A 13,204-nucleotide genomic window follows, 5' to 3' on the forward strand; every position below is an offset into this window, starting at 1 on the left:
CAGGAAATTTTCTGCTGCTGAGCGTAATTATGATGTGGGCAACCGAGAGTTGCTGGCCATGAAGTGGGCATTCGAGGAGTGGCGTCATTGGCTTGAGGGTGCTAAGCATCGCGTGGTGGTATTGACTGATCATAAGAACTTGACTTATCTCGAGTCTGCCAAGCGCTTGAATCCTAGACAGGCCCGTTGGTCGTTATTTTTTGCTCGTTTTGATTTTGTGATTTCATACCTTCCGGGCTCTAAAAATGTGAAGGCGGATGCTCTGTCTAGGAGTTTTGTGCCCGACTCTCCGGGGTTATCTGAGCCGGCGAGTATCCTCAAGGAAGGAGTCATTGTGTCTGCCATCTCCCCTGATTTGCGGAGAGTGTTGCAGAAATTTCAGGCTAATAAACCTGATCGTTGTCCGGCCGAGAAACTGTTCGTCCCTGATAGGTGGACTAGTAAAGTTATCTCTGAACTTCATTGTTCGGTGCTGGCCGGTCATCCAGGAATCTTTGGTACCAGGGAGTTGGTTGCTAGATCCTTCTGGTGGCCATCTCTGTCACGGGATGTGCGTGCTTTTGTGCAGTCCTGTGGAATTTGTGCTAGGGCTAAGCCCTGCTGTTCACGTGCCAGTGGGTTGCTTTTGCCCTTGCCGGTCCCGAAGAGGCCTTGGACACATATTTCGATGGATTTCATTTCTGACCTTCCCGTTTCTCAAAAAATGTCGGTCATTTGGGTGGTCTGTGATCGCTTTTCTAAAATGGTCCATCTGGTGCCCTTGGTTAAATTGCCTTCCTCCTCTGATTTGGTGCCTTTGTTCTTCCAGCATGTGGTTCGTTTACATGGCATTCCTGAGAATATTGTTTCTGACAGAGGTTCCCAGTTTGTCTCGAGGTTCTGGCGAGCCTTTTGTGGTAGGATGGGCATTGACCTATCTTTCTCCTCGGCCTTCCATCCTCAGACTAATGGCCAGACCGAACGAACCAATCAGACCTTGGAAACATATCTGAGATGTTTTGTTTCCGCTGACCAGGATGATTGGGTGTCATTTTTGCCGTTGGCTGAGTTCGCCCTTAATAATCGGGCCAGCTCGGCTACCTTGGTCTCTCCATTTTTCTGCAATTCTGGGTTCCATCCTCGTTTCTCTTCAGGACAGGTTGAGTCTTCGGACTGTCCTGGTGTGGATTCTGTGGTGGACAGGTTGCAGCAGATCTGGACTCAGGTAGTGGACAATTTGACCTTGTCCCAGGAGAAGGCTCAGCTTTTCGCTAATCGCAGACGCCGTGTGGGACCCCGACTTCGTGTTGGGGATTTGGTTTGGTTATCTTCTCGTCATATTCCTATGAAGGTTTCCTCTCCTAAATTTAAACCTCGTTTTATTGGTCCGTATAGGATTTCTGAGATTCTCAATCCGGTGTCTTTTCGTCTGACCCTCCCAGACTCCTTTTCCATACATAATGTATTCCATAGGTCGTTGTTGAGGAGATACGTGGCACCTATGGTTCCATCTGTGGAGCCTCCTGCCCCTGTTTTGGTGGAGGGGGAATTGGAGTATATTGTGGAGAAGATTTTGGATTCTCGTGTCTCTAGACGGAAACTCCAGTATCTGGTCAAATGGAAGGGTTATGCTCAGGAAGATAATTCCTGGGTTTTTGCCTCTGATGTCCATGCCCCAGATCTTGTTCGTGCCTTTCATGTGGCTCATCCTGGTCGGCCTGGGGGTTCTGGTGAGGGTTCGGTGACCCCTCCTCAAGGGGGGGGTACTGTTGTGAATTCTGTGGCTGAGTTCACTTCTGTGGTCACAAGTGGTATTGCAGTCTCTGGGCTTCCTGCCTCAGGTGTTTTGGTGAGCTCGTTGGCTGCCTTGCTATTTAGCTCCACCTGAGTCTGTCTTCCTTGCTCCTTGTCAATGTTCCAGTGTTGGATCTGAGCTACTGCATCTTTCCTTGGGCCTGCTGCTCTGCTAGATAAGTGCTTCTAGTTTGTTTTCTGTTTTTTTTCTGTCCAGCTTGCTATTGTCTTTTGCTGGAAGCTCTGAGAAGCAGAGGGGTGCACCGCCGTGCTGTTAGTTCGGCACGGTGGGTCTTTTTGCCCCTTTGCGTGGTTTTCGTTTTAGGGTTTTTTGTAGACTGCATAGTTCTCTTTGCTATCCTCGCTCTGTCTAGAATATCGGGCCTCACTTTGCTGAATCTATTTCATTCCTACGTTTGTCTTTTCATCTTGCTAACAGTCATTATATGTGGGGGGCTGCCTATTCCTTTGGGGTATTTCTCTGAGGTAAGTCAGGCTTGTATTTCTATCTTCAGGCTAGTCAGCTCCTCAGGCAGTGCCGAGTTGCATAGGTAGTTGTTAGGCGCAATCCACTGCTGCTTATAGTTGTGTGAGGATAGATCAGGTACTGCAGTCTACAGAGATTCCACGTCTCAGAGCTCGTCCTATTGTTTTTGGTTATTGCCAGATCTCTGTATGTGCGCTGATTACTGCACGCTGTGTTGCCTGATTGCCAGCCATAACACCCTCCTCCATGTTTCTTCCAAGGGGGGATTGGGGTGCGTGCAAATTTGGGTCAAGGCGGCCCTTGCATTCAATGCATAAGGAAACTGTATGGCAGGACCAACTGAAGATTGTGATGTGGGTTTTCATGTAGCCATCCAGTATTTGGGTTCAAAGGCTTATTGGGGTGCATATGACTTGATAGTAGGGCAGGCATTGCATTCAATGCAACATTTTTTCAGAAGGCCTCCTGTACCTTTCGTGAAAGGGCTATTGGGGTGCGTTGTAATTCTTGGCAGCCCAGCTATTCACTGCATAGGCAATAAGAGCATAGGAGACCCTACTGTTTAACAATAGCCCTTTAAGAATATTAATGCCGACTAATGCCCCTCTAAAAATAGGCTTTGTGACTTTATGAGTCCCTCCTTCATAAATGAAACAAGATGTGTCTCCTTATGTGTCACACACCACATGGCCAACTAGGGTTGGTAAATGTAACAATGACATTTCCCAGTGAATGCATTTGTATGGGTTGAAAGCAATGTTAAAGTTGAAAAACGCATAAAAAACGCTGCGTGTGAACATAGCCCGAGTGGTGGAGGAACATTTTGGTCTGGGGTAAAGGGTTTTGCCTTATATACAAGTCATTAGCCTGGTAAGGATGTACCTTAACATATTTCCCAGCAAAATCCATTGTGGTTAAGCTTTTGTATGTTTTTTGGTGCACCTGTAAAAATGACGTGAAACTATGGCAACATTGCTTACAGCTGTGACCTAGGAGTCAGAAATGTTTCCAGGGGCAATCCCTATGATGTTCTTGTGCATTTGAGCAGTGTTTCCATCATTTTCTAATGTTTTTAGACCTTAAGGCTGTGTGCACACGTTGCGGTTTTTTCGCGTTTTTTCCCGATAAAAATGCTATAAAACCGCAAAAAAACGCATACAATAAGCATCTCATCATTTAGAATGAATTCCGCATGTTTTGTGCACATGATGTTTTTTTTCCAGGAAAAAACGTATCGCGGTTAAAACCGCAGCATGTTCATTAACTTTGCGGTTTTTTTGCGGATTTCCCACTACAAAATGCATCGGGAAGTGTCCAGAAAAAACTTCGGCAAAAATGCATCAAAACCATGGCAAAAACACGTCAAAACCGCGGCAAAACCGCATGCAGATTTCTTGCAGAAAATGTCCGGTTTTTCTCAGGAATTTTCTGCGAGAAATCCTGAACGTGTGCACATAGCCTTAAAAGACCCCCAGGGGGAACGCAGTAAAAATACTTGGGTTTCCCATAGATTTACATTGGGCTCGTTGCTCGGGTCGAGTACCCGAGTATTCCAGTTTTCTCGACCCGAGCAAACGAGCACCCGAGCATTTTAGTTCTCGCTCATCACTAATCCGTTCAAGGCTATGGTATAATATGGTTGTATACAGCACTCTGTGAACAGCCAGCTTCTTTAGCAATGACCTTTTGTGGCTTAACCTCCTTGACTGCCTTCTGGACATCGGTCAAGTCAGCAGTCATGCTCATGATTGTGGAGCCTACTGAAACAGACTAAGGGACCTTATTTAAATGCTTAGGAAGCCTTTGCCGGTGTTTTTTGTTAATTATTGTAATTTACTGAGATATTGACTTTTGGGTTTTTATTGGCTGTAAACCATAATAATCAAAATTAACAGAAATTAACACTTGAAATAGATCACTCTGTTTGTAATGACTCTGTATAAAATATGAGTTTCACTTTTTGTATTGAAAAACTGAAATAAATTAACTTTTTGATGATATTCTAATTTTGTGAGAATCACCTGTTTATTGGGCCCTGTCTAGCACTCATTGCAAGAGATAGCTTCATGCTGCATGGTTTGGAGATTGTGGTGTGTGGTCGCTGTTTGAGAGGACATTTGGTGGATTTATCTGAGGCTGTTTCTATGCTTTCGCTGTGTGAAAATTCCCTTCCTTCTCCTACTTTGGTTTTACCCCATCCTCCTCTCCCTGGCGTATACGTCTGTTGTTTGTGTGAGTATATTTGTATGATTGATATTTTCCTTTGTCCCTGTTAGGAGTTAGTGTTCTTTCATCTTGTGTGCCTGGGCTTCCTCCAGATACTCCAGTTTTCTCCCAAACTTCAAAGACACACAGGTAGGGAATTTAGTTTGTGAGTCTCAATGGGGACAATGATGATGGTCTATAAAGCACTGAGGAATTAATGGTGCTATATTTGCAAGGAAAATAAATATTTCAACCACTTAATTATGTGTATGAGATAATAAAGGTGCTATTTTTTTTATATAAGAATAACTGCATTATTAACAGAACAAAGATCACCTATCCTCAGGATGCAGGATAACTTGCTAATTGCTGGGGGTTCAAGTGCTGTGCTCAGCTATCTTCAAAAGTATTATAGTCAATGAATGAAACATTATGTTAGGGCTGGTGGAATGCATCAAATAATTATAAGGATGGTATAAGGTGCGTTCGCAGCCCGTGGTCCACCGTGCAGAGATGACACCTGCTGCTCTGTAATGGCGGACAGTATATGGCGGTATAATGTGAACACACACAGGTTAGCTTCACCCGGTATGTAAGGAAGCGAACCCTGTTGCGTCACAGGGCCGCAATACCGCAGAGTGAACGCTAGTATTGGGTCACAGGAATCTTCCCCAAGGACACAGGGTTAGAGTCCCTCTAGACCGCTAGCGCTCGGCGCCGCAACTGCGGTGCCAGGGAAAAACCTAAATAATCATTTACTGCACTAAGTGCATGCAAAGCCGCTCTGGCGAACACCACTAACCGCGCTAACTAGAGACAGGTAAGCGCACTTGTTGTGCACGGTGCCGCACTGGCTAACGCTGCTGTTAGATGCTATAGATTGTGCCTGGTGCTGGATGGCACTAACTGGTGCTAGACAACTCCAACATTTGCGAGCATTCATCAACACTAGGGATGGGAATGATTCTAACTTTCACCAGAACAGGCACACATACAGACAATAACTGATTTATACTAGCGCATGGCCGAGTGGCCATGCGAACCTTTTATATCTGTAGCCTTCCAGGACCTTCATATTGCTCCAATCGGAGCCGCTACAGGACCTGAGCATGGGACCCCTGACCACCAATGATAGGTTGACCCGTGGGCATGCTCAGTAGAAGAAAAGCAGGATTTAGTCCCTGGAACGTCTTCTCACCTCTGATCAAAGCTCTTTACAATGGCTGAGCCTGGCATGGCAGCTGTAACCAAACGCACAGTATCTGCTTGAGCCAGATGCTGGGACCGACGTCTCTACTGAGCAGGTTCAACTGCGGCTGAAGGAGATTGGGAGACCGCAGCGGACATGGTTCGAGAGTCCCCCTGTGCACATTGTTGCTCATGTTTGACCACTGCAACAGTCAGTAGAGACTCTACAGAATTTTGTTCTCGGTATTGATGGGGATCCCAGAAGTTGGACCCACGGTGATCAGATACAATAGATCATCTGCAGCTTGACATGCTCCACATTTACACTGACAGCGTTGACATTTTCCTACTACAGATAACCTTGACAAAGACCACAAAATGTTGAAACGTCAGATACTAGATCTGAATATACATATGATAAACACAAATGGAACAATCATTCTCTTCTTTTCTATACTTCAGTGTCTTTTTCCTTGGAATTCTAAGGGTATGTTCACATGTTCCTGATTTCCATTTTTTTTCAGGACTGTTTTTTAAAAAACTGCAGCTCTTGGCAGAAAACGCAGGTCCTTTTTTTGGTCCTTTTTTTGTCCTTTTTGATGCGTTTTTTGATCCTTTTTTTGATCCTTTTTTTTATGCAGTTTTCTATGCAGTTAAAATGGCTGAAAATACCCTAACCCTACCCCTAACCGTACCCCTAACCCTACCCCTAACCCTACCCCTAACCCTACCCCTAACCCTACCCCTAACCCTAACCCTACCCCTAACCCTACCCCTAACCCTACCCCTAACCCTACCCCTAACCCTAACCCTACCCCTAACCCTACCCCTAACCCTACCCCTAACCCTATTCTAACCTTAGTGGAAAAAAAAAAATTCTTAATTTTTTTTTTATTGTCCCTACCTATGGGGGTGACAAAGGGATTTTGCAAGATGGCGGCGCCCAGGGAGAAGACGGCCGGACGGACACCGGGACGCCGGGTAAGTATAAGGGGGGAGATTAGGGCACGGGGGGGTATCAGAGCACTGGGGGGGGCATCGGAGCACGGGGCGGTGGGATTGGAGCACGAGGGGGCGGGATCGGAGCACGGGGGGGCAGCCACACTCCGCCCACGCACTTCCGCCCGCTTCCCCGCACTTCCTGCTGCAGCGGTTCGGCACCACAAACCGCAGTAAAACCCGCAGATATTTATTTCATCTGCGGGTTTTACTGCGGGTTTGACCTCACAATGGAGGTCAATGGGTGCAGAACCGCTGCGGCTCCGAAAAAAGAAGTGACATGGTACTTCTTTTTTCCCGCAGCTATTCAGCGCGGTTTTTTTTTTTTATTTTCCGCATTGTGGGCACAGCAGTTTCTGTTTTCCATAGGGTACAATGTAATGTACCCTGCATGGAAAACAGCTGCGGACCCGCAGCGGGAAAATCGCGGCAATTCCGCATGAAAAAAAGGATCGTGTGAATATGGCCTAAGACGTAATGTCCATCTTCTCAGCACAAATTCTACCTACTGCAGTTGAGCAGACTTACCCATATGATAGCCATCTATCCCTTAATAATGCATCACCTTTGCTAAATATGCTGATGCTGCTTTAAAAAATCACAAGTAATTAGCTAGTGTGATATTTCTGCTACTGGTGATACTTAACGACCGCCGATACGCCTTTTGACAGTTGTGGTTAAGGTGCCATATTCCTCCGTGCAGCTTTTTAATGGTGCTAAGGAATAAAAATCTAGCGCCGTCCAGTGGGAGCGATTACCACAGATGTCAGCTGTATATGATATGACACCCTGCAGTATCGGACCAGAATGATTTTGAGACTGATCAGGGCCTATTAGCCCCTTAACCTCCCAAGCTTTTTTTGGTTTTGCGTTTTCATTTTTCTCTCCCCTTCTTCCCAGAGCAATAACTTTTTTATTTTTCCATCAATATGGCCATGTGAGGGCTTATTTTTTGCAGGACAAGTTGTACTTTTGAACAACACCATTGGTTTTACCATGTTGTGTACTAGAAAAGAGGAAAAAACTTCCAAGTGCAGTGAAATTGCAAAAAAAGTGCAATCCCACACTTGCTTTTTGTTTGGCTTTTTTTGCTATGTTCAAGAAATGCAAAAATTGACATGCCATTATGATTCTCTAGGCAATTACAAGTTCATAGACACTAAACATGTCTAGGCTCTTTTTTATCTAAGTGGTAAAAAAATTCCAAACTTTTCCAATTTTTTCGTGATCTGGGGTTGGGTGAGGGCTTATGTTTTGCGTCCTGAGCTAACGTTTTTAATGATACCATTTTGGTGCAGATACGTTCTTTTGATCGCCCGTTATTGCATTTTAATGCAATGTCACGGTGACCAAAAAAAACTTAATTCTGGCATTTTGACTTTATCGCTATGCCGTTCAGCCATCAGGCAATCCTTTTTTCTATTGAGAGATCTGGTGATTATGAACGCGGCAATACCAAATGTCTGTAGGTTTGATTTTGTTTTATATTGTATTATTCTGAATGGGGCAAAGGGGGGGGTGATTAGAACTTTTATACAGCTCTGCCAAAAATTAAGAGACCACCACCACATCAAAACCCTGTCATGGGCAGCCCAATCTCCATACCTGAACCTCATTGAAAACCCCTGGAGTGTAATCAAGAGGATTATGGATAGTCACAAGCCATCAAACAAAGAAGAACTGCTTACATTGTTGTACCAGAAGCAGTGTGAAAGACTGGTGGAAAGCATGCCAAGACGCATGAAAGCTGTGATTAAATCATGGTTATTCCACAAAATATTGATTTCTGAACTCTTCCTGAGTTAAATAATTAGTATTGCTGTTTCTAAATGATTATGAACTTGTTTTCTTTGCATTACTTGAGGTCTGAAAGCACTGTTTTTTAAAATTTTGACCATTTCCCCTTTTCAGAAAAAAAATACAAAATTTATTGCTTGGAAATTTAGAGACATGTTGTCAGAAGTTTATAGAATAAATGAACAATTTACATTTTACTCATAAATATACCTATAAAGAGAAAAATCAGACGAACTGAACATTTTGCAGTGGTCTCTTCATTTTTGCCAGAACTGTATTTTTTTTTTTAATTTCATATTTTTAAAAACATTTTTTTTAACTTTTGGCATGCCTCATAGCAGGAGGCTATAAGCTGCCACAACTTGATCAGCTCTGCTACATAGAGACGATGCTCAAATAGCCTCTTTGTAGTTGAATTGCAGACTTGCTATGAGCGACGAACACAGGTTGGTGCTCACAGCAATCCATCATCAACAACCATAGAGGTCTCAAGGAGACCTCTGGTTGTCATGCCGACGCACCGGTGACCCCCGATCATGTGACAGAGTTTGACCACGGCATTTAACCAGTTAATAAGTGCGGGTGGATCGTGATTCCACCTGCGCCTATTGCGGGCACTTGTCAGCTGTTCAAAACAGCTGACATGTTCCGGTTTTGAAGTGGACTCACCGCCGGAGCCCATATCAAGAAAAAGGATAATGGTGTGCACTCTGGTCAAGGACACGGAGGTGCTGGTAAAACAGACCGTGTGATCAAGTCAATAGTAGAAGAAAAAATACCGCACACTCGAAACTGGTATGATGCCAATAGGTATATGCCAGATTTATTCACGAAAACAAGTCAACAATTGCCACTGTGATAATTCATAGATAGATACCCGACGTTTCGACCCCCCCGGGTCTTATTCATGGGGTTACTTAACTCTTTTGATACACAGACATAGGAGTGGCAGTGATAGAAGGCAAGACAATGGTCCTTTTAAGGCATAACCTTATAGTGGGTCCAATAATTGCTCCTGTGGTGTAGGTAGAGGGGTCCTGTTTAGGGTGAGCCGCAGCATATAAAGAAGTCCTTATAATGGGTCCAGTGAATGCTCCTGTGGAATAAATAGAGGGATCCTGCTTAGGGTGGGCCGCAGCATGTGGAGCTGTCCTGCTCTCTCCTGTGTCCGGGGGTCAGCGGCACATCCCGCGCCCAGCTATGCTGTCCGAATGGTTACCATGGTGGCCTGTGAGATTCAGTTATAAGCTGGACAGGCTGTGTTAGTGAGATTTTGACATTCTCATGCACTGCAGTACACGAATATTGACTAGTAATCAAACTAAAAATTATACATGTCCCACAGTGGGTATAAGTGAAAAAGTAAAATAAAAAAGTAATAAAAAAACACAAAAAAGAGCACACAAATCACAAAAAGACGCTTCGCAACTCAAAACTCAGCATTTCTGATAAAACAAAAATAAGCAAAAAAAAATGTACATAATTAGTAATGTCCCGTGCTCCCGCTCACTGTAGAACACTGTAAAAATAATAAATTAAAAATACCCCAAAATGTCACTTTTTCATCATATTGAGTCATATAAAAGTGAATAAAAAGTGATCAAAAAGTCGTATTTTAAAAAAATGAAAATGCCAAATTGTCCCACAAAAAAACAAGCTATAACATGGCTCATTCTGCCCCCAAGTAGCTACTCTACTAGTTAATCAAATTGTATTCATGATATCAGTATCAATGTTCACACCATTTCTTTTTTCAGTATAACCAATTTTTTCTACCGCAGACCTACAGGTCCTTCTCAAAAAATTAGCATATAGTGTTAAATTTCATTATTTACCATAATGTAATGATTACAATTAAACTTTCATATATTATAGATTCATTATCCACCAACTGAAATTTGTCAGGTCTTTTATTGTTTTAATACTGATGATTTTGGCATACAACTCCTGATAACCCAAAAAACCTGTCTCAATAAATTAGCATATCAAGAAAAGGTTCTCTAAACGACCTATTACCCTAATCTTCTGAATCAACTAATTAACTCTAAACACATGCAAAAGATACCTGAGGCTTTTATAAACTCCCTGCCTGGTTCATTACTCAAAACCCCCATCATGGGTAAGACTAGCGACCTGACAGATGTCAAGAAGGCCATCATTGACACCCTCAAGCAAGAGGGTAAGACCCAGAAAGAAATTTCTCAACAAATAGGCTGTTCCCAGAGTGCTGTATCAAGGCACCTCAATGGTAAGTCTGTTGGAAGGAAACAATGTGGCAGAAAACGCTGTACAACGAGAAGAGGAGACCGGACCCTGAGGAAGATTGTGGAGAAGGACCGATTCCAGACCTTGGGGAACCTGAGGAAGCAGTGGACTGAGTCTGGTGTGGAAACATCCAGAGCCACCGTGCACAGGCGTGTGCAGGAAATGGGCTACAGGTGCCGCATTCCCCAGGTAAAGCCACTTTTGAACCATAAACAGCGGCAGAGGCGCCTGACCTGGGCTACAGAGAAGCAGCACTGGACTGTTGCTAAGTGGTCCCAAGTACTTTTTTCTGATCAAAGCAAATTTTGCATGTCATTCGGAAATCAAGGTGCCAGAGTCTGGAGGAAGACTGGGGAGAAGGAAATGCCAAAATGCCTGAAGTCCAGTGTCAAGTACCCACAGTCAGTGATGGTGTGGGGTGCCATGTCAGCTGCTGGTGTTGGTCCACTGTGTTTCATCAAGGGCAGGGTCAATGCAGCTAGCTATCAGGAGATTTTGGAGCACTTCATGCTTCCATCGGCTGAAATGCTTTATGGAGATGAAGATTTCATTTTTCAGCACGACCTGGCACCTGCTCACAGTGCCAAAACCACTGGTAAATGGTTTACTGACCATGGTATTACTGTGCTCAATTGGCCTGCCAACTCTCCTGACCTGAACCCCATAGAGAATCTGTGGGATATTGTGAAGAGAAAGTTGAGAGACGCAAGACCCAACACTCTGGATGAGCTTAAGGCCGCTATTGAAGCATCCTGGGCCTCCATAATATCTCAGCAGTGTCACAGGCTGATTGCCTCCATGCCACGCCGCATTGAAGCAGTCATTTCTGCCAAAGGATTCCCGACCAAGTATTGAGTGCATAACTGAACATTATTATTTGATGGTTTTTTTGTTTGTTATTTAAAAACACTTTTATTTGATTGGATGGGTGAAATATGCTAATTTATTGAGACAGGTTTTTTGGGTTATCAGGAGTTGTATGCCAAAATCATCAGTATTAAAACAATAAAAGACCTGACAAATTTCAGTTGGTGGATAATGAATCTATAATATATGAAAGTTTAATTGTAATCATTACATTATGGTAAATAATGAAATTTAACACTATATGCTAATTTTTTGAGAAGGACCTGTATTTTTACTGAGTTGCACTTTTCCTTTATCTCTACAAAGTAACTTATATCATTGACATTAGGTGTCACCTTATAATATCTCTGATTCTGTTATTTCATAGTCAAAGAATTGTTAATTAAAGAGAGATTTGGTGACCAAAATAAATTCCAAGTGACAAAATAACAAAATGAGCATTTTTGGAGACGGAACTAAGATATTCTGAAGACAGCGGGATGTCTGCCTGCAGAACAAAATCAAGCAGAACATCAAGCCTTATCTCTCAGTAGGATTCCTTAAATGTAAAACTTTATTATCCTTGAATTCCCACTGTTAAATGTGGAGAATAAATATGTAAAGTGAACTTTTTCCATTTATAGTGCAGGGAACGCTATTTAAAGCAGCTCTAAACTTAAATATTTTTATACTTACCTATTTTCCTCAAGAACCTGAAAAGTGTACTGCAAAAAACCCTGTCTGCAAATTGAGATACTGATTTGGCTTTACACATTTCAAGGTTTGTTATAGGATCAATAGGGACTTGTAGGATTGCTGCTTCCAACATATGGCACTATAGAGGTCAAGTCCTCTTCTTATCTGAAGTTCCAATTTACATATTAAATCTCCCAGAGAAGCATTGCACGGTGAATAACCCTCATTACCTTGGCATGACAGAACCATAATGTCACTCTCCACAAGGAAAAATGTTACCCCTTAGACCTCAGTCTAGAGCCTTTCACCTAGCCAAATCAGTTCTCATACTTTGCACTGTCGAGGGGCAGAAACATTGTGTCTGCAAATGGAGATTCTCATTTGACTTTTGTCCTAAGTCAGATTTAAAGGCTTGTTAAAGGGTCAATAGTGACTTGTAGGATTGCTACTTTCAACAGGTGGCGTTATAGCGTTCAAGACCTCTTCCTCTCTGAAGAGACAATTTGCATTCTGCAGTAAAAAGGGAGTTTAGGCTAAAGAAATATATTGATACCCTGAAGGTATGTAAATCTATAACAACTTCTACAAATTGACTGGAACAAAAAAGAAAAGCACACAAAGTCAATAAAATTAGTAATATGGACACCATATAATCGAGTCCTCTATTTTGAAATATGCTAAATAAGAGGCTTGTGGCTCAGTGGTTAGCACTATTGCTAGTGTCCTGGATTTGAGGCCTGTTTCACATGCCTTGATATTTCCTGTACTGGAAAAAATGGTATCGGAGATATCTGTGTCTGTGTGTGTAATACTTGTGGCACACGTGTGGTAACCGTGCGCCGCCCCTGTGTGCCACATCAGTACCACACGCATGACGCTTAAGAAGCAGCGGTACAGTTGGCGCTGTTCCTTGGTGCTGAAGACGGCTCTGATCATTCTTCCCTGCGC

The sequence above is a fragment of the Ranitomeya imitator genome, chromosome 4, assembly GCF_032444005.1.
Source record: "Ranitomeya imitator isolate aRanImi1 chromosome 4, aRanImi1.pri, whole genome shotgun sequence".
Classification (NCBI taxonomy): domain Eukaryota; kingdom Metazoa; phylum Chordata; class Amphibia; order Anura; family Dendrobatidae; genus Ranitomeya; species Ranitomeya imitator.